Source organism: Manis javanica, chromosome 2, assembly GCF_040802235.1.
Source record: "Manis javanica isolate MJ-LG chromosome 2, MJ_LKY, whole genome shotgun sequence".
NCBI lineage: Eukaryota > Metazoa > Chordata > Mammalia > Pholidota > Manidae > Manis > Manis javanica.
This window is the reverse complement of record NC_133157.1, coordinates 148,619,550-148,646,676: the sequence shown is the minus strand read 5'-3', so window position 1 is coordinate 148,646,676 and position 27,127 is coordinate 148,619,550.

Genomic DNA, 27,127 nt, shown 5'->3' with positions numbered 1-27,127 from the left:
ATCTTATCTATTGGATTTTCTCTTTGTACAGTCTCCCAAGAAAAACTGATTTACTTCTATCACAGATAAAACTGTCCTTTTCAGGTCAGTTTTCTGCTGAGATCCTGCTTTTGTTTATGTCATTATGATCTTTCCAGATGCTCCACACAAACTTTCAATTAGTCTGTTTACTGCCATCTCCCTAATTCCTACTAGGTTCCACCTCCACCACATTATTTAGCACATAACAGGTGCTCAGAGTGTTTGAACTAAATGACAACATCCCGTCATGTAACCTCTAAATGGTCACCATCTCCCAACCCATATCCTATCCAATTGATTCTTCACCTGCCTTAAAATATGTTACCATTTTCATTGTCTAGACTAGTGCAGGAGTGGTGAGCTGGTTTTGTCTTTTGAGCCTATCCTATAGGATGGTAATTGCTATGAGAAGTATTAAGAAAGATTGTGTGGTCTCGTTAAAGCTCCTTAGGAAGAGTGTAATGACTGTTTAGTGACAGCTGTCACAGCGCTGGGAAGAAAAATGTAGATACACAGGTAACATGTGTCCTGTGTTCATCCCTGGCCTAGGTAATCACTATATTTATTAGCCTAAGAAGTCAAACTCTAAATTTTTGGCTCATTGTTTGTGGCTCATACTTGCTTTCAATAACATCTCTAGGTATTTACAGTCCCCAATATTTTGCTTTAGTAAGACTTATTGTCCTTCAAGCCAGTCTCCCAACTTCTCATGCTGTGGGATGCTTAGATAGTACCCCAACTTAGAACTTCTGTCATCTTCTTACCTTATTTCTCTCTGCTCAATTTAAATCCATCTTTTCCATAAAGCCTCCATAGACCATTTTAATCTAGATCAGTGTCTTCTGAAGTTCTATAATAGAAGTTATCTGAATTGTTCATTTGGCATTTAAGCACACACTATGTTGGGATATTTCCTATATTGTTGTGTGAGCTAAAATGTGTCTCATATAATTTTCTGTTTTCTGTGTGGTATCTTCAATTACATTTTAAGAGCTTCTATGTACCCAGCACATATGAAGCCTGTGCACATATGCTTACTATGTTTAATAATCTCCAAGGCTTAGAGGAACTCTTTATCTAACACATTGTTCTTCACATAGTAGGTGCTCATGATATATTGTTGGTTCAAATTACACATGCTAATAGGTATTTCTTGGTTCTACATGTGTTTTACTCTGTCCTCTATGCTGTATTTTTATCATCTCATTTGATCCTTGTAAAAATCTTATGAGATATAGTACAATAAACAAATTTTGCAGAAGCTGTGAAGTTTAGATATGTTAAAGTTAAAGCGTTTATCCAAGGAAAGTTATGTAGATAATAATTGTAGGAGACTTGGTTAAAATGGAGGTCAGAAGTACAGTGAGTATCACTGGAAAAATGAGTAGAAAAGCATGCTTCATTCTTCCATAAAATCTTATTGCTCAGAGAAGCTATCTCAGAATGCTTTTTCTGGTCATTGGCTCTTGTGACAAAATGACACCAGAGTTTCTGAATGTACAACCAATATTCTCAAATGCTAATAAGTCTGCTAACAAAATAAAGCCTTTTTTTTTTTTTTTCATATAGCTCTAGTTGAGAATCTCCACCACTGGAATGCCAGCTGTGGAAAGATGCATTGGAACTTAACTATTCCAAGAGATAAATATTCTATTTGCCCATTTTTCTGAATGGAAGGAGGGCTAAATAGCTCCAGGACTCTAGCTCATGTAGGCTTAGATAGGTATCTGCAGAACCACTAGACCAACTTGTACTCTTTGGAACATATCCAAGTCAACTGAAATCCCTGGACCACAGACTCCTGGGGATATTCACAACGGCCTCTCTCTTTGTAGATAACTGCAGGTTCTCTAGGCTGAGACAGAAAAATCTCGGGAAGATATTGTACAACAAAAATAGGCATTGACAGTACAAGAGGGCTAATAGCTTCATTCAAGTGGCTGCAGAATGCCCCTAAATGCTTAGGAAGGTGTAACTTAACTGCAGCCATCATAGTTCCCCACTTGGGGGCACCAAAATGATGCCTCTGTTTTCTCTTCTTTATTTCTCATGGCAAGAATTATTGAACAACGAGATGAAAATAATTCTGTACGCAATTATTTTAGTATGAGTATGAGTTGGTAATGGCTTATATTTATCATTCACTCACATAGCCTTCTTTTAATGTCTGTGAGTTCTCTATTAAAGAACTGGAAGTCAGCTGCTTCCCACAAGAGGTAATGTCCTACTGATGGACAGTGCATTGGGTTTAGTAGTCAGCCGACCCAGGCGCCAGAACAGAATCACAGCTAGAACTGACTTTGGAGGTTGTAATCTGACCTCCTCCTAATTCACGAATACCGTCTACAATGCCCCTGATAAGTGATCATCCACTTCTATTTCAGGAGGACTACTGGGTAATTGAGTGATTAGGTAAAGCACTTTGCAAGTACATTACAGAATCATAGGATGATTGAGCAGGAAAGGGCGTTGAAGATGGGCTACTCAACCCCCTGACTCTGAGAGGAGGGCCAGCAAGGTTAAGTGACTTACCTTGGATGGTTAGCAGTTCCACCAGAACTAAGGGTTCCAAAGCCCGAGGCAGAAGGACCACTGCAACATAATTCCTCCGTTACTTAAATGGAAGTAGTGGCAACTATTTCTGAGATGCCAGAGCTTTGGAAAAAACAAGTGCAAAATGCAAATAACTATCATTTGAATATTTGGATTATGGAATTAAGGCAGAATTTAGAGGGGAAAGAAGGGAAATGGCAATGTTTATTGATGGGGCCAGTTAAAAGTTAATTTGAATCAAGCAGCACATCCTGGATTCAAATGGTATTATAAGCAAGAATAATACCATTTTCTTGAGGATCACTTTCAGGGAGGTTAATTGCAGCAACCACCAGATTTGAACAAGAAATGTTTATCTTTCTGATCTTGCCCTCAGAATTAGAGGAGTTCACTGGTTAATCTAAGTCTATTAGTTCAGATTTCACTTTTTAATCCATTTTGTCAGGCTCATCTCTAAGATTAAATAACTTTTGAGATATGTACATTTCCTCCTCAAACTGGGTTACTTTCAGCCATAGCTCCTTATTTGAACAGCTTGAGGACTAATTTGAATCACACTTCACTTGTGGGGGCTCAGAAAGTATGTGATACCTTAAGAGAATTATCTTAGATTTTTAAGATATTTTAAAATGAAGTACATCTCAATTCTTTAAATTTCGTATGGCTTAATCTAGAAAAAGACAATTGAAGCCTTCATTAAAATAGATTTATTCCAAGTTCATATGTGGAAGTAAATTTTCCTGAGATAACTTGGTCTATGCCTATCCAGATTGTAGCATTTCCCTACTTTCTAAATTAAATGTTGCTGTATTTGAATCTTGGCTCCATAGTGGCATATATTAAAAGGCTTAGTCATCATTACTGTAAATGTCCCCGAGTGGAGTAAGGTGTCATTGGAGATTAGAAGTGACTTCCTTTTCTTCTTCTCTTTTTCATCTTCACTTGTTATATTTTCCTGCTCTTATCCTTTACATTTTCCTGCTATTTTCTCTCTCTTTCATCAATTTCAGCCTTGTTAAGAGCATAAAACTGTCTTCTACTGTTTAAAAACCTAATATTCTCTATCTTGAGTGAATGGGGCAGTTTTTATTACAAAGTAGGAAGGAAGAAAGGGAGGAACCCATTCTTTCTATGTAAGAAGCAATTTGTTTACTGTCATTTACTATTTTTTAAATGTTATAAGGTAATTTTTAGAGCTCCACTGAAATACTAAGAAAAAAGCTTAAAGAGATCAGTTTCTTATCCAAGGTCACAAAAAATAATAAATGGCAGAGCTGGGGTTGCAACCTGGGCCTCTCCTCCAAAGCTGTGCACTTCACACACATGCCTCTCTCAAGTACTTGATTTAAGTCAACAAGAGAGCACTTCTTTAAAAAAAATGCAAAACAAACAAAACAAAATAAAACAATGAAGGGCATACATCTTACAAGATGCCATAAACACAGCAAAAATTATATATATTTTACTTATCTGGACCCCCTTTGTATTTCCTCTTTTATGCAGCAACCCCATTTCTTGAGTCATTCAAAGATACTGTTGCTTCTTGGCTCCTACTTTTGATATTATGAAAGCATGATCATTGCTAGTAACAGCATCAAACAAAGCATGTCATCTCTGCTTATGTCACTGAGTATAAGTAAGGATATAATCAAGATTCAATGTACGGACATGTTTAGCTTTACTCTGAGAATCAGTGTTCCATAGCCCAGAACTGCATAGCTAACCCAGTCAACTATCTTGTATTATTCTCGTTATAAGTGAAAACAGGCCCAGAGTGATGTTCAGGACATCCCAGCACATACCAGTTGTCATTATTTTAAGATTGTTTTGGAAAAATAATTCTTGATATACGTTATATAGATTGTGGACAAACAAATTAGCTTTGAATTTGTGTTCTGGACTGCATTTAGTTCTACCTTTTATCATTCATTCATTCAGCAAATGTTCTTCAGACCTAGAGCCAACTTTGAATCCTGAAGTGAGGAGTCAATTCAGGCAAATTAGAAGGTAATTTTCTTACCTGAAAAAACATGAAACATCACATAATGATGTCTGAAATTTCTTAGCACTATGCTTAGTACATAGTTAATTCTATTTAATGGGAGCTGATAGGATTTTAACCCTTTGTCTATTCTAGATCATAAGCACATTGAAAGCATGAAGCACTGTTATAGCATCTGTGGCACTCAATACAACAGGCACTGAGACATTGAATGACTTGTGGTTTTCTATTGTATTGCATTGTGGAAAGACCAAGCACATGGATTCTATAGTCCAGCTCTCTGCCATTTGTAATGGGTATCTATCAACATTGATTAGTTTATTGAGAGGTATATGATTATTTGATTCTTTCCAATATAGGCAGCCACTTTATACAAGCCAGCTAACTGCCTTATCTTCTTTCTGTTTTTTAACAAATTAAATAATGTTTAAACATTTTTATAGAAGGACAAAGGACATCTCAGGAAGATGACTTGTGGTCTGCTTGGCCCTTAAAGAATGAAAGCAAAGGAGGAGTTTCCCATTTGAAAGGCTTTAATATCTGACCTAATTTGAGACAGAAAGGGCTCCAACTTGCTACTCTCTGGGTGAGTCAGAAAGGGCTTGGTTAGAGCACAAAATGCAGTACAAATAAAATGGGTAGAAAAAGTATTTAAGCTAGAGTAACTATTTAATTATTTGAAGCTGTACTAAGTAAAGGATAGGCACGTGCATTGTGGGAGGTATTGCTGATAAAGAACAGTTATCCTGATCAGCTGGAAGTTTCTGCAAGTTTATGTGGGTGAGCTGATTTTGAGTCCTCCCTTTGCCAATGGTCCTGTGTTTCTCCCACTGCCTAGTGGGGGCAACATAGATGACAACTGTCCTACCGCAAGTTCCCTGAAACCTGGTATGTCCTTTACCTACCAAGATTCTGGCTGAGCTTGTGTTCATGCAGACGTTATAGACTACAATATATGTCTTTTGGCATTTTATCATCAGTCACTTGGGAACTATCAGCTGTTTCATTTCCTATTGTAGGAAACAACAGACATTTTCTCTGCCTTGCCATAACTATACTGGTAGGAGGGAATTTTCTAAAGAAATCATATTGAACCCTTTTTCTTTCTTTTAAAGAGATTTCACTAAAGTCAAAAGAGGAATAATTGGTAGATCTTTTTGCCTGTATTAAGGGGAATAAAGTGCTGTATCCTATTTTAAACATCTATAAACAGCTCAGCTAACAGAAAGGGAGTGGGTAAAAAATAATAGTAATAGTGCTGACTTCTGAACTTTAGCAGAAGCTTATACATCAGAATAAAGAAAATGATTCAGAAGAGCTCTTTGATAGTTTTTTCCACTACAACAAAGTATAGCCCTGCTTGGCAGCCTATCTATATTTCCCCTTCATCTAATAAGCTGGCTAGGTCAGAGCTGCAAAGCAACATTGTCACAATGTTGCTGGAAAACCATGTGCTTTGGAATGAATTAACTTTTGCTGCACTGCTGAACATATAAGAAACATTGGCTTAGTAGGGGAAAAAAAAGGACTTTAACCCATGTTTTGCCACTGGAACTCAATGCAGCCATCAAAATGAATAGGATTACTCAAAGGAGCTAGTGCATTTGTCCCCAATAAAGAAGACATCTTAGATCTCTTAGCAGATCTTAGACTGAAATTGCAGATACATGAATAAAATTCATAGTAAATAAAAACAAATGAATGAATAAGTGATTGAAATTACCAATAAAATTTGCCAAATAAGCAAGTTATGGGTGCACTGTAGAGGTTAGCTTATGGTTAACAGTACAAAAACTAAAACTGAAGAAACTGTATGTCCTTATTTATTGTATATCACACTCATATGATTATAATTAAATCCAAGTTTAATGTCAGCTCCTGACCTCTTGAGTCCAGAGGGAAGATGGGGAGAGAATAGGAGAGTTGCCAGCACTAGGAACGTGTATGGCTGCAGTGCCTCACCTTCCAGGTACAGGCGTCAGAAAATAATGTAGTTTGTGCAGACGATGGGCCCTCAAAAAGAATGATCCTTCTTTACTCTCTTGGAGGAAGGAAGACAGCACTTTCATCTCTGGATCTACAGGTGCAAGAGCAGCACTGAGGACGGGAGATGCCCTGCAGAGATGGCCTAAGCATCCTTCTATGGGTCCACCCGTTTGGAGAACACCAAAGAGGGTGGCTGGGGTTTAGGACAGGATGCGCTGTTTCAAAGGAGTCATCAATATTTTTGTAATGTGCAACTTACAGCAGGTCACATACTTACATTTCAATCATGGAATTAATACCTTTACTCAAATTGCAACTTTATGACTGAGTTGCATCATCTGACTTCATGTCTAAGACTTGTAGACTTCAGCTAATTTAGGGAATGATTAGGTAATTTTAAAAAAAGTTTCATTACAGTGAGTTACAGCCTTAAAATTGATTGTCTCAGGAATCCCCCTGGCAAAATGAAGCTCTAAGACGACAAATTATCTACATTTCCTTACATCTACCCTGTCCTCCTAGAATAATTAGAATGAGAAGTGGTCATAAGGCAAGTAGTCCACTAGCTGGGTCATCAGCCCTGAAACCCCTGCCTCTGTAACACTGTCCCCTAATCTTTTTCTTCTTTTAATTCTCACATGAGCTCCCTGGGGACTGCCAAGAGTATTCACACACAGCTTGAATAATCTACATTTCCCTGGACTATACCTGCCAATCTTTTTGTCACCGTTAACCGGTGCCAAGGCTTCAGCAACCAGGGCTTCAGCAGTGCCAGCCTCATGGTGCTGCTCATCTCCATGTGGGTGCCTGGGTGGGTCATGAGGCTCTCCCACTGCTCAGCGCTGCAGACCTCCCCTCTTTGCACTCCACTCCCATCCTCCCCATCCCAGCTTTCCCTGCTGTCTTCCCACCTTTGACCCCTACACCTCTTCCAGTAGCATGAGACAAATCACTCTCTCCAGATTCCCCAAAGGCAACAAAAATGAACACTAATCACTGAAAATGGCAAGAAACTATGAAATCAATGTTTGAACAAAAAATGGAATCGACCTTTCTGAAAGGATCTTGCACTGAATTTTTGGTGACTTAAGGCTCTAATTTCTGGCAGGGAAAATCTGTATTGAAAGGAAATTCTGTGGAAATGGTGGAAAGAATCAAAGTCTCCATTTACTTTAAGAAGACAAGGAAATAAACATTTTAGGCTGTGTTATAGTAGTAGGATGAGTTTGTGACAAAGAAGTGTTTTGGCATTAAGATGGCTCAAGGCTCAAATAACCTCAGAGCTGTTTACAAAGGTATGGATTTCTGTAAGTTTTTAACTTCTCTAGTGCTAGATTTGGGGGTTTTGTTTTGCTTTCTTATTTTTGTTTTTTAATCTATAGAGTGTTAGCTTCTTCTTTAGATATGTTTAAAGATTAAGGAAAAGATATACATGAGTTTTCTAATGCAGTGCCTAAATCATGGTAAATTACCAGGAAATAAAAAAAGATATTTACCGCCTTATTCTGATATATATTACACTCAAGTTCATCAGCTTTCATAAGCTTTTTGAAAGTCCTTGGGTTTAAACTTTTTCTATTTACCCCAGGTAAACAGATCCACACTATTTACCCCATGACAACCAGAGCTTCTTTACTAAGAATCTGATAAATCTTCCTCTATAATTTCCATTCACCACATAGAAAAGCATCATCAGAAGGAAGCAATTTTTCTGTGTTTCTTAGGTTTGTTGACACATTGTCTATTGCTCTGCAATGCACTAATGAGCTTGATATCCTACAAATAGTTTGAAATAATTTATAAAGGGAACCTAATGGAAAGGAAATGTCTTCAAGTCCTGTGCATTTTTCTGACTGCCAACTGGGATTCTAGTATGTTTTGAAAAATGATTTACCTTCAAAGAAGTAGAAATAGTTTCCATATACCAAGTGCTATGAAAGCCTCAGCATGAGGTCATCACTCAAGATCTCAACTCCTTGCAGATTACTGGCTCTGTCCCTTTGTGGCTTCCAAACTGCATTGCATAAGAAGCCTCAACAGTGTACAGGCTGTATTGTTTATGGGGGAAAAAACTTAGAGGCCATTGATTTCTTCAACCTTTCTCCAAGATAATGGAAAACTTCTCAGCTCAATCCCTCTTCATTAGTTCTCAACAACTAACATGTTTGATTTACATTTGTAATGGAGTATTAGATAGAATTTCAAGAAGGCTTTATGATCATCTAGTCAAACCTCTCCACAGTACAGATGAGGAAGCTAAGACTAGGTGGAGGTAAGGTAACCTGCCTACTGTAGCCTGGGTGGTGCGTAGGAGGATCTTACTCAAATTCACCACCTGCTGCCATCTGTTTGCATGTTTCCTGCTCTACCATTTACTTCACCTTAACACAAGTCAAAATGTTTAGCCCCTTATCTTCTTAAGGCAATTGGAGACTTTGATTCCTTCCCAACTTCCATAGTTTTTCCAGTACAGTGTCCCCTGCCAGGAAGTAGAGCCTGAAATCCCCAGCAGTTTAGTTGAGACCTTTTTTCTCAAAACATTAATTTCTTAATTTTCTCTCATTTAAATGATTAATGACTAATGTTCATTTTACTTGCTTTTGGAAAAACTAGAGTCTGATCTGTCCAATGCTACCAAATAAGGACTGTTTTTTAAGCTTTGCCACATCATGCTTTGTAGGATCCCTAAATTGTAGTTTTTAGACATCAAATACTCCAAGTAGGGAATGCATCTACTAATCTATTTGATCTTTCTGTGATGCTAGATTTTATTCATTTGTGATGAAATCAGCTGGAGATTGGGTAGAGAGTGTAAACTCATAAAGCGGAGAGAGTATTAGTATAAAAGAAACTTCATACTCAAGCCATAAATGTGAGAAAAAGAAATGCAGAGTATATCTTAGAATATCTTTTTTTTTTGGAGGAATTGGTGTAGTTTCTAAAACCTCAGTAATTATTCCTCTAAGCATTTTTCTAATAAGCACTGCCTTTTCTTTGTTAGTTTGCTTGTTCTACTAAGCAAGCATGACACATAATTGTGTTGAATTGAATCTCATTTTGATCATTTCTTAATTGATAAATCAGCCATTCCCATATTATCAATTTAATACTTTATCAACATTTAAAAATATTTAAAAGTGTTGATAAATGCTGCCCATTGGAGAAGGGTTCCTATTTCTAGGTGCAATGGTTTGCTGTCTTGGCAAATCTTATCTCTGGGCTTGGTCTTATTTTGAACATTATTATCTCAGCTCTAGTAATCTCTCTTCTTTAGTCCTACAAATGCCTGCAATACATGTCTAGCTTGTTATCTGGCTTATACTTCAAAATTAGTACTGTATACTTAAAACCATTTTGTTTCACCTTCTTAGTTACTTTTTCCTTCTGTGTTCCCTTTTTCTCCTAATGACACCATTTTTCCTTCAGACACAGAATTGAAATGAAGTCATTGTTACTCCTAGTATAGCAAAGTGCCTAAGCTTCAGTTTCCAGGCAGGTTCCCTTGTTTTGAATCTTGACTCTGCCTGCCAGTTACTAAGATAAAAAATGCTACCAATATAACAATATATAATATGTATATATTGTACCATAGGTATTTGTGAGTATCTATTTCCCATTCTAAACTGTGAATTCCATAAGGACAATGAGTATGTTATACTTATTAATTTTCATACATCTTATAGTATATATATGGCACAATGTTGTACACATGATAAAAGTACACTAACGTATAAATAACAGAATAAAAATGTAGATGAATAACTGAATCTGAAATTTGAAATGGAAACCTAATTTTTCATTTATTCCTCTGTTAATTGGATCATCTTTCCAAGTTTCCAAAAATGCTATATTGAATGAAATCCTAGCTGGAGAGTCATTCTGAAATAGTGGTCATATTTAGACAGAATATTTTTAAAGGATCTCACTGGCAAGCTTAACTTTGGAAACTAGCAGACATGGTTACCAAACGTAATAAAATTATAACAGAATTTTGTTTTCACAAAGGAAATAATTACTTTTATTGACAGAAATTATTAGCATTGAAAACAGAATTCAGTATCATCAAGAATATAGTTTTATGTGAAACCTTTATCAACAATAAAATTTGCATACTTTGAATCTATGAAGGCATCTTAATACCTTTCAATGTGATGTGGTTGGAATGAAAAATAAGTGAATAATGACTTATTAGACATGCATATGAGAATTATTAATGTCATCATCTGAATGCATTGATGTCATGAGAAGTAAGAGAAATGGAAGTTGATCACAAAAAAGCTATGCAACCCTTTTCTTTTGGAAAATATCTACAGATTCAAACCTGGTTGAGTTCTGAACAGGCAAAAACTTTCATCTTCCTTTTGGTTCTTGTTCTTTTCATTTTAATTAAGTATATAATTTAAAAAAATGATTACTTCTTATGAGCAAGGGAATGTACTAAAAACTGGTCATAAAAGAATGTATATATAATTGTAGAGACTGTATATTATATATATATGTATATGCAAAATATATAATATAAATATGCATACATACAAATGTAATAAAATATATATACATATATACACATATGCAGTAGGAGAAATTGAAAAGAAAATTGATTCCAAAAAATACATTAGGAAAAAAAAATCATACTACACATACTATTGTTAGTTGACAGTGATGATTCTGGTAATGGTGCTAGAATCCAATAATAGTTGGAAGTATGTTCAACTAATCAACATTAATTCAGCTGCCTTGTGACAAACATGGTACATGGTATAGAAAAGGAGGACACTTTCCTCCCGGAGGATCTTGTGGTGTAGCAAGAGAGGTGGTACATGTAAGTAGAAAACTCACCTTCACTCACATGAGAGCTGTAGATTACATGTTAGGCTAGTTGGAAGGATAGCCAGCAGGGGTGGGTCTTGGCGTGAGGTGATGAGTTATGGAAAAGTAAAGGCTTTGAGAGGTCCCACTTGGTCAGAGGTGCAGAGACTGCCCATGGAGAGTACAACCTGCATTTCATACCTGTGGAAGGTTGGACCCAAACCTATGTCGGCAAATCAAGTGTCCAAATTCTTAATGAATACAAATGACAAGGACGATTTCTAGTCACAGGTAAAACTGACGGCATTTTGGGGCCACTCTGGGGGCTGCTGGCCTCTACGCCCACGCTGTGGCTCCTGCGCCTTGCAGGGGAGCTATGCATTGCTCCCCGGGGGGCAAACACAAAGGCTGCAGTCTTTCTGTAACTGCTGTTTTTAGCAGCAGCAATGATCTCAGGGAATTATATCTATTAACTAACTAAATAGCGATTCGGAACAATACGCAGTAGAATTGTTTAAATGCAGATTTCAAGTGGATCGCCCTTGACTTTCCACAGCACTGACTTCTTAGTCTTCATGGCTGTGTTGTTTTTTGTTATTTTGTTTTTTAGATCACAGCCTAATAAGAAGAGAAATTGCAATTAATAATAGGTTAGACTTGAGATGAAGGAAAAATGTAACAGAAGTAGATAACCTTCTATAAAAATTGCAGTTTCTTTCATCTTCCTAGTAATTCTGTCCTGGGTTGCTCTCAAGGATTCATGTTTACCCTAGACCTTAGTTGATCATTTATGAAAGAAATTCTCCCTATTATCTCATTATCTAATTTAAAAATGTACCTAGAAAGTATCAACTACTAATAATAGCTCAGTGTTTTATCTTTATACTTTAATAAATTGTGTGGGACTCATTGTGATTTTTTAATTGTCCTATTTGGACTCTGAGAAAATACTATTTTATCTCAAGGTATTCACGTGGTGGAGAGATATACAATGTGCATTTTCTTTTTCTGTTTTTTTAAATTTTGGTATCATTAGTATACAGTTACATGAGCAACATTGCGGTTACTAGACTCCCCCCATCATCAAGTCCCCACCACATACCCCATTACAGTCACTGTCCATCAGCATAGTAAGATGCTATAGAGTGACTACTTGTCTTCTCTGTGCTATACTGCCTCCCCGTGCCCCTCTGTTATGTGTGCTAATCATAATGCCCCTTTTCCCCTTCTCCCTCCGTTCCCACCCGTCCTTCCCAGTTCTTTCCTTTTGGTAACTCTAAGTTCATTCTTGGGTTCTGAGAGTCTGCTGGTGTCCTGTTCCTTCAGTTTTTGCTTTGTTCTTATGGTCCACAGATGAGTGAAATCATTTGGTACTTGTCTTTCTCCTCCTGGCTTATTTCACTGAGCATAATACCGTCTAGCTCCGTCCATGTTGTTGCAAATGGTAGGATTTGTTTTCTTCTTATGGCTGAATAATATTCCATTGTGTATATATACCACCACCTCTTCTTTATCCATTCATCTATTGATGGACACTTAGGTTGCTGCCATTTCTTAGCTATTGTAACATAGGGGTGCATGTGTCTTTTTGAAACTGAGCTCCTGCATTCTTAGGGTAAATTCCTAGGAGTGGAATTCCTGGGTCAAATGGTATTTCTATTTTTAGTTTTTTGAGGAACCTCCATACTGCTTTCCACAATGGTTGAATTAATTTACATTCCCACCAGCAGTGTAGGAGGGTTCCCCTTTCTCCGCATCCTCACCAGCATTTGTTGTTCCTGGTCTTACACTGCATTTTCATTTCAACTGTTTTGTTTTAAAAGATACTGTGTTGGTTTTCACCTTCCTTGAACCAGATTACACCATATTTCCCCAACATTTTCTGCATCTATCCATCAAACCATGTAATGAATTTTAAGTTTATCCTAGTTAATAGAGTACAAATCTTTGTTATGGATCCTTTTTATCTGTAAGTGCTTCTGAAATTTCAGGCAGAATTTTAACAAATCTTCCACATTGTAAAACTGGGGAAATTAATTTTAACAGAACTTCATGGCTCTTTTATATAGGAATGCTGATATATGCTGGGAGTGGAACCAAGATATTATTCAGTATGAAGAATCTCTGGGTTTCTTGCTAAAACACGCACACATGTACACTTCCTATATTTACTCTCACTGTGCTGAATCATAATCTCTTAGTAAAGGCCTGGAAATTTGAATATGGAGTTTTTTGTATTTTACATCTGGCTTCCTTTAATAATGCCATCTTATATAGCTTAGGACAATATTAAACCCAGGAAACCAACACTGGTACATCACCGTTGACTGCAGATGTATTCTGTTTTCACCATTTTTAAACCCATATACATTTGTGCATATACACACACACGTGTGGTTCTATGCATTTTTGGGATTTTGCATTTTGATAAGTGCTCCAGTTGAGTTATAATCAGGCAAGGTGTATACACAATGATTTAATGCAATTGTTCACAAGCAGAATGCAGAAAAATCAGCTGGTCACTTTTTAAAAGTACAACTCCCCATGTTCTCATTTAGGAGGTCTGAAATTGGGTCCAGGAGTCTGCATTTTAACAAATGCCCAGCTGATTCTGCTACTGTTCTACAAACCAAACTATGAAATCGTGATGGTCATGTTTAGCAGGTAGAACCAGGCTTCTGGGCAGAGCATTCATGAAGAGGAAGCATACTGTAACAGGAAGAGAATGTGATTAGTTATTTACAGGAACATTTGTACTAGAAGCAGCTTTTTTTTTTTTAACTCTCTCTTCAAAGTCCTTTTCTCCTTTCCCTTATGGTACTTGTTGACTATTGGTCTCGTGCTGGTATTTAGCCTTAGATGGAGTTTACCACCTGCTTTGGGCTGCATTCCCAAGCAACCTGACTCTGGGAATAGAACCAACTTTTTTATAATTATCTATATCAAGATAGTGATGCAGTTTGGTTCATTCACCACTTTGATACTCAACTTCCTTATCTATAAAATAAAGTAAATGGATTATATCATCTTCCATATTCCTTGAAGCTCTAAAATTTTTTAACTTCATGCTTATAATTCTCTGATTCTCTAGATTTGACAAAATTCTCATCTATTTTTTTCCAGGGTATGATGTAAGACCTTGACATTTAATGAAAGTTAGATTGATGTAAAGGGATCAAGCTGATTTCATAAATGTAAGGACATTATTGATTATATGAATGTTGATATATTTTAATCCCTTAGAGTGAAGATTTTGTAAGTAGAAAAAAAATAAATGAATTGACCATTTTATAATACATACGTTCCACAAATAGTTAATGAAAATACGTTGCTTTGTGTAAGCTTTCCTGATGCCTGCAAATTTCTAGTTTTTGTTAATATTAAATTAAATTTTGATAAATACCCTTTGCCCCTTTAGTTCTATGTAAATTCTTTAAAGAAATGATCTATCTTCCCATTTACTTTGTTACACTTCCAACCTAATTGTTATGAACTACATTCTGTAAGAGCTCAAATGAGATCTCAGTCAGCCACACTAGTCAAGCAATTTAGAAAGAGTTTGCTGAAAGCAGTTTTCTACATCTATGGAATTAGACCAACAGCTGGAACCACTTCTGCCACTCAGAAATATAATAGTTTATTTATTATTGCTTGTCTTTATTGTATCCATTCACAGCTGAATTCATTTGGCACAATTTAAGATATTCTGAAATGAAGACCAGTCACTGTCTCTATAACTTTTTATAAAAACAGTGATGAGAAAACAGTCCACACACAAAAGCACACAGTATACAACTCGTTAGAATGTCTCTCCGTTTGAGGAGAGTAGAGATGACAGCTGCCAATTGGCACCTCATAGCTGAGTTTCATGTTCTCCCCAGATTTGATGACTTTGGTTCTTTTAAGTATTTCTTATCTCCACTTTGATTTCTTTCAAAGACGTTTTGTCTAGATTTCTAGCTTGTCAATAGGGAAAAGTTGCTGTAGGCATGCATGACTAAACAGATAGCAGTTTCTAGTGGCTGGGTTTAGTCAAACATTCTTGCACTTGAATACTTGGACTTAATGTTCTTTTTTGCTGATGAAATTCCTTCTACAGGCACTCATTTTTGATGGTCCTTTAGTTGAATATATTATTTGTTTATTATAGTCTGGTAGTTTTAAATGCTGCACATGTCGGTAAAAGGCAAATAGGAGCTCACGTGTCAGTTCAGGAGCCAGAACCCCTGGATTGGAGTCCTGTGCTGTCAAGTGCTGTCACAGTGTCACATTCCTGGAGCAAGACACTGGATCTCTTTATCAGCCTCAGGATTCTGAGTTGCAGCTTTGAGAATGATATAAATATCTTCTGTGCCCATTTCACTGGGTTACAGAATAAGGTTATATATGTTAAGGTAATTTGCAAATACAGATTTAGAATTTAGTTCTGTCACCTCTGTAATGAGAAACATGATTAAGAATATGAGATTAAAGTTTATTAAAGAATTCATATAATTACCATACCAGCAGTGTATATTTAAAAGGTATAATTCTGTTTTAAAGAGGGTACTTTATTGTGTATATGCTAAATATAGTTTGACAAGTTACACAACCACATCCATGAAACTTTTTCTGGGAGAAAAGGTAACAATAGCTACTTATAAGGTTTGTGGGAGGACTTTTTAAAATCAAATGTACATGCAGTGGTTCAACAATCCCCCTCTTTCTGCCCCCCCACTCTCCTCCCATATGGTGACCATTAATCACATCTCAGTATCTGTGAGGCTAATGCTGTTTTGTTCCGTCTGTTTTGCTTTGTTTTTATATTTCACAAATAAGTGATGTCATCTGGTATTTGTCTTTCTCCATCTGGCTTATTTCACTGAGCATAATACCCTCTAGATCCATCCATGTTGTTACAAATAGCAGGATTTCTTTTCTTTTTATGGCTGAATAATATTCCATTGTGTATATATACCACACCTTATTTATTCATTCATCTATTAATGGACACTTAGGTTGCTTCCATATCTTGGCTATTGCAAAGAGTGCAGCAATAAACATAGGGGGGCATATGTCTTTTCAAATCAGGGATTTTGTTTTCTCTGGGTAAATTCTTAGGAGTGGAATTGCTGGGTCAAATGATATTTCTATTTTTAGTTTTTTGAGGAACCTTCATATTGCTTTGCACAGTGGTTGCCCCAATTTGCAATCCCACCAGCAGTGTAGAAGGGTTCCCCTTTCTCCTCACCCTTGCCAGCATTTATTTCTTGTCTTTTGAATAGCGGCCATCCTAACTGGTGTGAGGTGATATCTCATTGTGGTTTTGATTTGTATTTCCCTGATGATTAGTGATGTGAAGCATCTTTTCATGTGCCTATTGGCCATTTGTATTTCTTCTTTGGAGAAGTGTCTGCTCAAGGCAAGGATCTTTACTTTTCATTAAACTTTTTATTTTAGCATACTTTAGATTTATAGACAAATTGTAAGTTATGGTAGAGAGGTCCTCTATCCCACTCCCTGTTTCCACTATTACTGACATCTTACCTTAGTATGGTATATTTGTCTCAATTAGTGAGTCAATAGTGATACATTTTCATTAACTAAGGTCCACGGTTTATTCAGATTTTATTAATTTTACCTCATGTCCGTTTTCTGTCCCAGAACCCCGTCCAGGATGCCATATACATGTCTCCTTAGGCTCCTTTGGTTGTGACTGTTCCTCAGGCTTTCCTTGTTTTTGATGACCTTGGCAATTTGGGGGAGTCCTGGTCCGGTGTTTTGTAAAGTGTTCCATCAATTCGGATTTGTCTCATATTCTTCTTATTTTCAAATTGGGGTTATCGGTTCTGGGAAGAAGACTACAGAGGTGAAGTATCACTCTCCTCACATCATATCAAGGTACATACCATCAACGTGAACGTCCCTGTTGATGTTGACCTTGAACACATGGCTGAGGTCGTGTTTGTTAGTTTTTTCTACAGTACAGTTATTCCCCACCTCCTATTTTTTAAACTGTACTTTTTGGATAAAAGTCACTATAAACAGCCCACACTTAAGAAATGGGGAGTTAAGTTCCCCCTTCTTGAGGGTAGAGTATCTACATAAATTATTAGGAATTCTTCTGCATGAGGGATTTGTCCATTCTCTTTTATTGATTTATTCTATCATTTATTTATATCAGCGTGGACTCATGGATGTTTATTTTATGCTTTACTTATAATCCAATACTACTTTATTTATTTATTTTGTTGCACAGATTTTTTTTCAGCTTTGGCTATTGGGAGCTCTTTCAGATAGCTCTTGAGACCTTTAACAGACCCCTTCAGGGTGTGTGTCCATGCATGTGTGTGTGTGTGTGTGTGTGTGTGTGTGTGTGTGTGTGTGTGTGTGGATTTTGAGCACTTCCTGACTTTCTGGCACTATGTGATGCTCCAGACTCAGCCTGTAAATTTTCTGCTTTAGTTTTAGAATCAGCCACTTATCCAAGGAGCCCTGGTTTCTTTTATTGGAAAATGGTATTAGAAATCAAGAACTGGGTGGTGAGTGTGTTTATTGTGATGGGAGAGTTGTATTTCCAGGCCTTATCAGATGAGAGAGCAAGGAAATATATGTGTGCGTACACTGACAAGTGTGTATACCCATATCTATAAATATATAACCATTCCTCTATATGAAGCTAAACATGAGTTCGTACTGATGTTCCCAATTTTAATCCGTTAGCACATGCTGACCTCTCCTTGTTATATGTGAACTCCCATGGCAATAGTGAGACCTTGGGATCCCACTCTCCACGATCCATCCTCTTAATGTTCAGTTTCAGGATACAGATATAGTTATTTGATCATTGATAACCTGCACCCCAATGGTTAAAAAAAACTATCATTTAGAATATGAGGCTTATATAGAGTTTCTTTTGCTTTTAGTCTTATAGACCTGACTTATTTGCAAAGTCTCTTAGGTCAGTACTTCCCCCAATGCTTTTAATCAGGCTTTTTTGGACATTAGTGATAGTTAGATTGTGTCATATTCTACATTCTTTCCTGGGATCTTCAAACTCCTAAATATTTGTTGTTGTTTTTCTTTAATTTGTGTATATTAAGGTTGTCTTTGCATTGTAAAAGTTCTATGAGTTTTGAAAAATTTATAGTATCCTGTATCCACTATTCTTATATCATAAGAACAGTTCCTGCCTTAGAAAACATCCCCTGTGCTTCACTTACTCACCACCACCCTGAATGCCAGGCAGCAATTGATGTACTTCACCTCTCTGTAGCCTTGCTGTTCCCAGAATGTCATATAACTGGAATGAAGCAGTGTCTGCCCTTTTCATAACAGCTTCTTTCACTTAGTGGATTCACCCATGATTTTCCTTGCTTGATAGCACATGCCCATTTTTTCATTGAATAATATTCCACTGTATGGATGTACCACAGCTTGTATATGCATTCCCCTATTAACAAAATCTTGGTGATATTTTTGGGATGTTCATGAAAGTCACCAATTTTTAGTCTGTCCAACTTTTTCCTGTAAGAATGGGAATGATGACTTCCAAGTTAGTTCTAGAAACTGGAAGTCAGAACTTTTAGTACCACTTTATACAGTTCTGCACAATTATTTTTCTACAGTAAGTATGAACCAATGTTATTACTAAAAAAACTTTAAATATATGGTTCATTTCTCTAGTTCATTGGGTAGTGAGCAGATTGAAATAAATCTGAATCTTAAAGCTTTTAAAACCTTTATGAAAAGGGTAAGAATGAAGTTTTAACTCAAATCACCATTCTTTATAAATCCCTGTTTCCATCACAGATAGTTAGATAAAAATAAGAATAAAAGTAATGTTTATGTGCACACATATGCCAATGCATATGTGTATACATGTAACTAGGTACCTGAAGAGGCAGGATAGCACATGGCTTCAGCTCAGGGACTTGGGAGGCAGAATGCTTGGGTTCAGCTTCAGCTCTCTCATTTGCTATGAGACACAGTATGAATAATAAACACCAAACTTGTCAGCCTCAAGTGCTAATTTTCCCAAAGAATAATAATTCTTTGCTGAATGTTTACCGCATGCTAGGGGTGTATTAGAGTCTTTATATAATTGAGTCCATACTACCATTCATCAAAAGGTGTATTTTAAAAGCCCTTTTTTAGACCTGAAAAAACTGAGGCTCAGAAAAGATATGACACTTGTCATGGGTTGTCCAGCAGAAAGTGAGAGAACCAGGATTTGATTTCAAAGTTGCTGAGTCGTAAACCAATATTTTTTCTGCTGTGTTCTCTGCTTCCAGAAGTGTCAGGATGAATAGCTACAATCCCACTGTAGCTATTCCCCATATGTAGGATATGGGGAGAATTTCTAAGGTTCCAATGGGTACATTTAGCTGATTTACTTTGAGTTGATCTGTCAACATTAGAACTGAACCCACTGCAACCCTTCTGCCCGAAAGGGTCTGGAATCTTCTACAAGGCCAGAATCCATATAAAAGGATCAAAATCACTTATACCTCTTTGAGGAACTTGTGTAACTGGTTCCTGGGTTTCTCTTGTTTTTGATCCTATATGACATATTTATCCATTTTTGCAACATACCAGCACCCACCCATGTGCTTGGATGATATCCTAGAGATAAAGATTTTGTAGTCAAAATCCCTAGGATCATATCCTAGTTCTGTGGGGTCCCTTGAAAAATTACTCCATCTCCATTTTCCCCTCTATATTTCAGGGTAATAGTGACGCCTATCTCAGAGAGGTTGTGAAAACTGAATGAAAGAAGTCTTATGAAGGACTTATTAGCCAAGAGTCTAATATTGTACATTAGACTCCAGCTCCTGAGCATTTAAAATGAGGCTAGTCCAAACAGATATGAGTTGTAAAGATAAATGCACAATAGATTTAGAAGACTCCATGCAAAAATGGAATATAAAATATCTTATAATAATTTTTATGTTGATTACATATGGAAATGATAATATTTGGGATATATTGGGTTTATTTCTATAACTGTTTACTCTTTTTCTCTGTTCTACTGTTTATTAAGGTGGCTACTGAAAATTTAAACTTATGTCTGTGGTTTGCATTTTTGGCTGACATTATATTTCTATTGGATAGTGTTGGTCTAACAGATAATAGATACTCAATAAACATTATTTGTTATTAAGTCCTACAGCCTGTGATCTATGATCATTATGCCTCATTTACTGGCCTGAATTCAATGATTTCAAGTTATATCTTAGCAGCCTGAAAGCATTTACTTACCTCCAAAACTAGTATAATTTATCCCTTTGCACAAAGCTGTTGTTCTTATATAAGAGTAAACATGTCAAAATATGTTTCTTTTCTTCTTTACTTTTAGTCTTAGCTACATCAAACCATATTAATGATATTATAAGAAACTCAATTCACACTGATTGACATTATGGAAATTAGTGTTAGACATGCTAAAGCATGACATCTGAATTCTATTTTAATTTCACTGGCATAGAATAGAGTGACTACTGGACCCTGAACTCTTCTCTTCAATGTGGAACTGAGTCAGCAGTTTCTGATTTCTCTGCCCAAAGTCATAAAACAGACTAATGAAACATGATAGGCATAATCAGTAAATTATGAAGCAGTATATATATTTTAGGTTTAAACTATTATTCTGGAAGGATTTCTTCAACATCAGTGTGCTAGGATAATAGTAATCAATTTTATGAGCTTAATGGAAAATGGCTGCTATTTATGAAACATCATAAGGAATGATTCATTATTCTCATGGAGTTAATTTTGCAAATATCTAGAAACTCTGCTTTACTTATCAAAATTTCACAAGCCTTCTCCCTGGGCCAGGATGAGATCCTTATTCTGCTCTTTTGTCCACTCTGCTTTAATCCCTCAAATGACCCATTTCAGGGTCTTTTCTCTATGCTGCTTTCTCACCATGTTTTTCTTACCACTGTCATGGTATCATTGAAAATGTAATCTATGTCCAAATCACAAGCTATAGTAAAATACACTGGCACATGTGTAAGGATTAAAAAAGTCCTTAGCACATGGACAGATAGTTATGTTCTTGATATTACTGAAAAAAATTTCCTTAGTAATGGCCTAAGAGTTTGGGGTGGTTGTGGGTGAAAAGAATCTAACATATGCTTACTAAATTTCCTTACTCAATTGACTTAAATACAAAATCATATACCCAGTTTGAAATAATTGATACATTTTCTTTTAATATTAAATAACAAGGACTAAAACTATAAACCCATAAAAAATAATTATGTCTATAATATAATAGGACTATGGAATTACCGAATTCCACTAATGTTACTAAAAGTTAAAAGTTCGTATTAATATAGGTAAAGATATAAGGCACTTACCAATTTCAAACTACAGGGAATATCTAAAATTAACACATATATGTTTCCTAACTGAGATTTTTAGAATGCACAGATAGAAAATGAGTGCCATTTATTTTACTGAAACTACCATTAAGTGAACTGTTAAGGAACAACTAGGAGTAGGGGAAGGCTAAGAACCAATAAAATTAATTACATAAATAGTTTTTTTTTGTATAGTAAGATTCTTATATTGAATAATTTTTACATATAACATTCATTCAGTAGCTTGTATTTATTATTGATCTTCAAGTGAGAATTAATAATACTGTAAGTTTTACTCTTTAAACCAAATTCAGTTTCTTTAAATGATAATGATTAAATACTAGTGTCTTATACTAGAAGGTTTTTATCATTCACTATGTGAAATAATTATTTATTGATATAATTTTAAAAGATAAACTTATCTTTCATTACTGAATTACCTTCATTTAGAAAAACCATGCTTCAGAGCTTGCTGCATTGCATCAGATTGGAAATACATTCTTCCAAACAATGGAGAAAGATTGTGGCTTGATATAATCATGTGGTATGGTTTCAGATGGTCTTGTCTTTAGATTGCCTGGTATTTTGTTTAGGATTTTGAACTTATTAAATTCTTCATCTGGCACTGAATCTCATGCCAACTGTCAAACTAGAGGGAGGAAATAAATGCTCAGCCTTGTAGAGTATCTCACACCTGGCATGTCATCTGTACCTATCTTCTAAACACTGATTTCATTGCCTTTCATCCACTTGGAACTTTCCATCTCTCTACTGTGGTACATGTTTTACCTTTCTGGTTATGACTTTAGTTACACCTGACCCCAATCTTCTTAATCATAATAATATCTTAATAATCATAGCTAGTGTTTCTGAAGCATCTACTACCTGCTGGATATTATACTAAGAATTCTCCACAGATGTTATTTAACCTTCACATAAACTGTGATGAGTGCTTCAGGGAATATCCTCATAGCACCTAATCCTTAGTTTACAGACAAGGAACCTGAGGCTCCAAAAGATGAAGAAATTTGCCTAAGGTCCCAGCCACCAAGTGGTAGAGCCTGTGTGCAGCCTGACTCCAGACCCTGCTTTTCCCATCACAATCTGTGCCATCCAGGCACTGAGCACTGTCCCTTCCTTGGGTAACAGACGTTCCATGTGAAGTCCACATGGCTTTCCATGAAGTACATTCCCCAGCTTCTTTCCTCCCCACCACTCAGGGCAGTGCTCTTACCCAGCCTCCTGGGCCTTGGGGAGGAGATGCTCAGGGGCTTCTCACTAAAGCACTACTTCGCTTCGATCTGACGTATACAGGGAGCTTACTAGGTTATGTATGGAGGCATCCAGATGTACACTTTATATCAGTCTGTATAATGATGCTGGTCTTCATGGGAACATTTACATTTATTGAGTCGAACAAAGCACCAGTCTCATGGTAGGGATATGCTAGTATAAAGGTATTTCTTCTGCTCTGAAATAACTTTGCATCTGCAGGTAACCCAAGATTGCATTATCTGTTGGGGTTTAACGCTTGATATCTGAGTGCTCTGGATGAAGAAGGTGACAAATTTTGTGTCTCATCCTGCACACATTTCTCTCTACTGATAGAGTATCTTTAGACCTAACCTTTTGGTCCACCTAAGGCAAATGTCCTCTCCTTCCTGAAGTTTAGCCCTGGGACATTATCCAAAGAAATCTTTACTGGGCACAAAAATACCCCAGCATTGTGGCTGAGAAGTACTGACTTAAAGACAGGAGGAGACTTTTGTTGGGGCTGGTTGAAAGTAAAGGGAGATAAGTGATCAGCTTGACCTGAGGGAGGCCTTGAAATCTCAGTGAGGAGGAGCATTAGGCCAGAAGTCAGTTCTTCCTCAGTGAGGGTCTAATTTGGAGGAAGAAGGCAGCTGTGAGATCATCTGCAATGACCACACACTGCCAATTGGTTATTTCCTTTAAGTGTAGGTCCAAGTAAGTTTGTGGTCCTGGGATTCTTTGCTAACTCATGTCCCCCAGAACAGTGTTTCTGAAGACTCTACATTAAGAAGTTAGTTACTACTGGTGAAATATTTCAACTGCACATATAATTTCCCAAACTGCATTTTAATATTCTTTTGAATATTTGTTAGTTTCATCAAATGAAGCTAGAAAAAGAAGAAAATGGAGGAGGATAGCTGAATTTTTAAAAATCTTGTTAAATGGGTTGTTGTTTTCCTTAATTGGTATAATGGATTTTGAGCTTTTTATTTGCATGGAAGTTTTCACCCATGATGCTTATGTCCCCTAGGCTAATAAATGTAATCACCACCACCTTGTAAACGCACTGCTGAGTCCTGTCCAATACTGTGGGGCAAGCATCAGCACAAGGTTGAATATCTGATGATAGAATGAGAGTCTTCTCTAAAGGTCAGAGCATGTTTTTGTGGCCTCGCTCGGTGGTGTGCAAAGGGCTTCCCTCCCTTGCAGGGCAGATTTCTTTAGGGTTGGCATATTTTTTGCTCCCTAAATCTAGCAATAATTTTTTTGATTCCTTCTATTTTTATCTCAAACAGAAAAGGTAGAGTTGTGTCATATTGTAGAGTTTACTATAAGGATTTTCCCTTTATAGTAAGGGGAAAATTTATTTTCATTTCTTTATTTCATTTCTTCTTACATTTTTTGGTTTTAAGAAAATATGATATGTTATCCTGCCTTGGGATAACCTTTCTCCTAATTGATGTAATTCCTAGATCATACTCTTCTAGAGTATGAGTTTTTAAATAAAAAGAGCTCTGACATAAAACTTCTCAGGTTTCTTATTTATAGCCTTATACCTTGACAATGAAATATTTTAATAACAATCAGCTACTAAAATGTAGCATGACAGCTTTGTAAAAATGGAGATGATGTCTGACACTATTCTAACAAATATTCTACACAGTCATAAAGGTGTGGTTATAATTTCTGATCAATAAACATGTATTTTTTAAAGGCCTGTTGAATGGAAATCATAAGGAGATGCGAAGATATATGAAGTGTATAGTATACACTATGATCTTAAGGTGTATACTATAGATACAGAGGGCCAAGACAAAATAAAAATGTTTTATAATCCAATACATAAATGACAGTTTAATGTAATAATAAATAAATGTATGTACATGATCAATTGCAAAGTGAACTATATAAATAATATGATCACTTCTTGGAAATGAAGAGATGTGAAGTTTATTTGATTGAGCCTTTGACCTATTCCAAATGAGTTACTAGTATAATTGCTAATAAAAATATAAGCCATTATTGGATTGCGATATGGTAAAAATCTAGTTTCAGATGCTGTGGAAATTTTTTTAAGATTTAGTAACAGAAGTTCTTTAAGACTGAGGTCTTCTTGTCAACATCAAAGTTTACTAATGACAGTACAGTTGACTTGTTAACAACACAGGGGTTTGAGGCACTGACCCCTGTACAGCTGAATATTTGCTTATAACTTTTGACTCCCAGAAAACTTAACTATAGCCTGCCCTTGACCAGAATCCTCTTTAATAACATAAGCAGTGGATTAACACATACTTTGTGTTAATTTTATTATATACTATATTCTTTTCTTACAATAATCTAGAGAAAAGAAAACATTTTTTCAAATTGTCAACAAGCTCTAAAAAATTATCCAATATATTTATTGAAAAAAATCCACATATAAGTGGAGTCATTGGGTCCAAACCTGTGCTGTTCAAGGGTCAATTGTATTTTGAAACTATTTCTGTGTTGATTATAAAGTCCTAGTGTTTTAGAAAATTTCAGACTCACAAACACTGAGAGTGACTAGTAGTTACCATGGGGGTGGGTGTCGGGGTGAGAGGGTGGGGCGATAAAGGAGCACAAAAATTTTCAGTCATAGTATAAGTTAGTCACAGGGAGGTAGTACAGCATGGAAAATACAGCCAGCGATTCTGTAACATCTTTCAATGTTGACAGATAATAACTGCAGTAGTCGGGGTGAGGATTTAATAATGTGGGTACTGCTTAACTACTGTGTTGAGTACTTGAAACTAATATAAGTTTGTATATCAACTATGCTTCAATAAAAATAAAAATAAAATAAAATAAAGTAAAAACAAAGGAAGAATAAATCATCTAGGCCACTACATTTATAGGCAATTATATTTAGCCAGAGTTTTTGGTAAATGTATTAATTTTAAATTTCTTACTGTGAAAAAACTATAGATAAATTAATTTCCTTTCTCAAGAGTTTAGTGAACATATCTTACCAAATGCTGGTGTTTAAGAACATAACCCAAATCATTATTGCCTTAATTATATTTCTACCCAGGAATTTTTGCTTGGTATCTGTTTTTTTTTTCCAACATTTATTTTGAGAGTGAAACATAGAGTAAAGTTGCAAGAATAGTAAACTAATTAATTTTACCACGATTCACTGGTTATTAACTTTTTTAGTGAAATCTTTGCTTGTTCTCTCTTTCTTTTCACACACACACACACTTTTTTTTTTTTTGGCTGAATTATTTGAGAGGTAGTTGTTGGCATCATGACATTATACTCCTAAATATTTAGATGTATCATCTAAGAGCAAGAATATTCTCCTGTATAACACAACTACCAAATTCAAGAAATTTAATATATAGCTTATTTTAATTGTCTCAGTGGAGGTAATAATATACTTTATCATTATATTTTTAATGTTTGATAGAAGTATAATTGCATATAGTAGAATGCACAGAAAGAATTAAGTGTCCCGTTTGTTTTGATAAACGTGTGTGCCCACATAATAACCCAATGAAAGCCAACAAAGTTCATGCATGTTGCTTTCTAGTCAGTCCTCTTTCCTCTACGTACCCTATAGAAAATCCCTATTTTCATTCCCATAGATTACATTGGCCCGCTCATGAATTTTGTAAACATGGAATCACACCGTGTGCACACTTTCATGTTCAGTTTTTTCTCTCCGGTCCTAGATACCAGCGCCTGTAAGTAAAGTTTCACTGGAACACAGCCATGCTCTGTTGACTATACTGTCTCTGGCTGCTTTCACACTGTAACAACAGCACCTAGTGGTGCGACAAGGACTGCATATCTCACTCTCATTGCTTTCCATTGCTGCTTGGGAGGCTACAAATTATGGTAGCTCAGTAATAATTCGATAGCATTTGAATGCCATGCCTATTACTGTGCCATAACATTTATTTATTCATTCATTCATTCATTCATTTATTTATTTATTTATTTATTTATTTATTTATATTACCAGTGCCTATCCACCATGTCAAATCAAGAAGAGAAAAGTTGTTTTTGAGTGTGGTACTTTTAAGGAAAAGTGGAGGGTGCATTATTTTGTTATCAAGTTAGATGGTGAAGAACTGTGCTTATCATGCAGTGACACTGTAGCTGTGCTAAAATATTACTATATGCATCA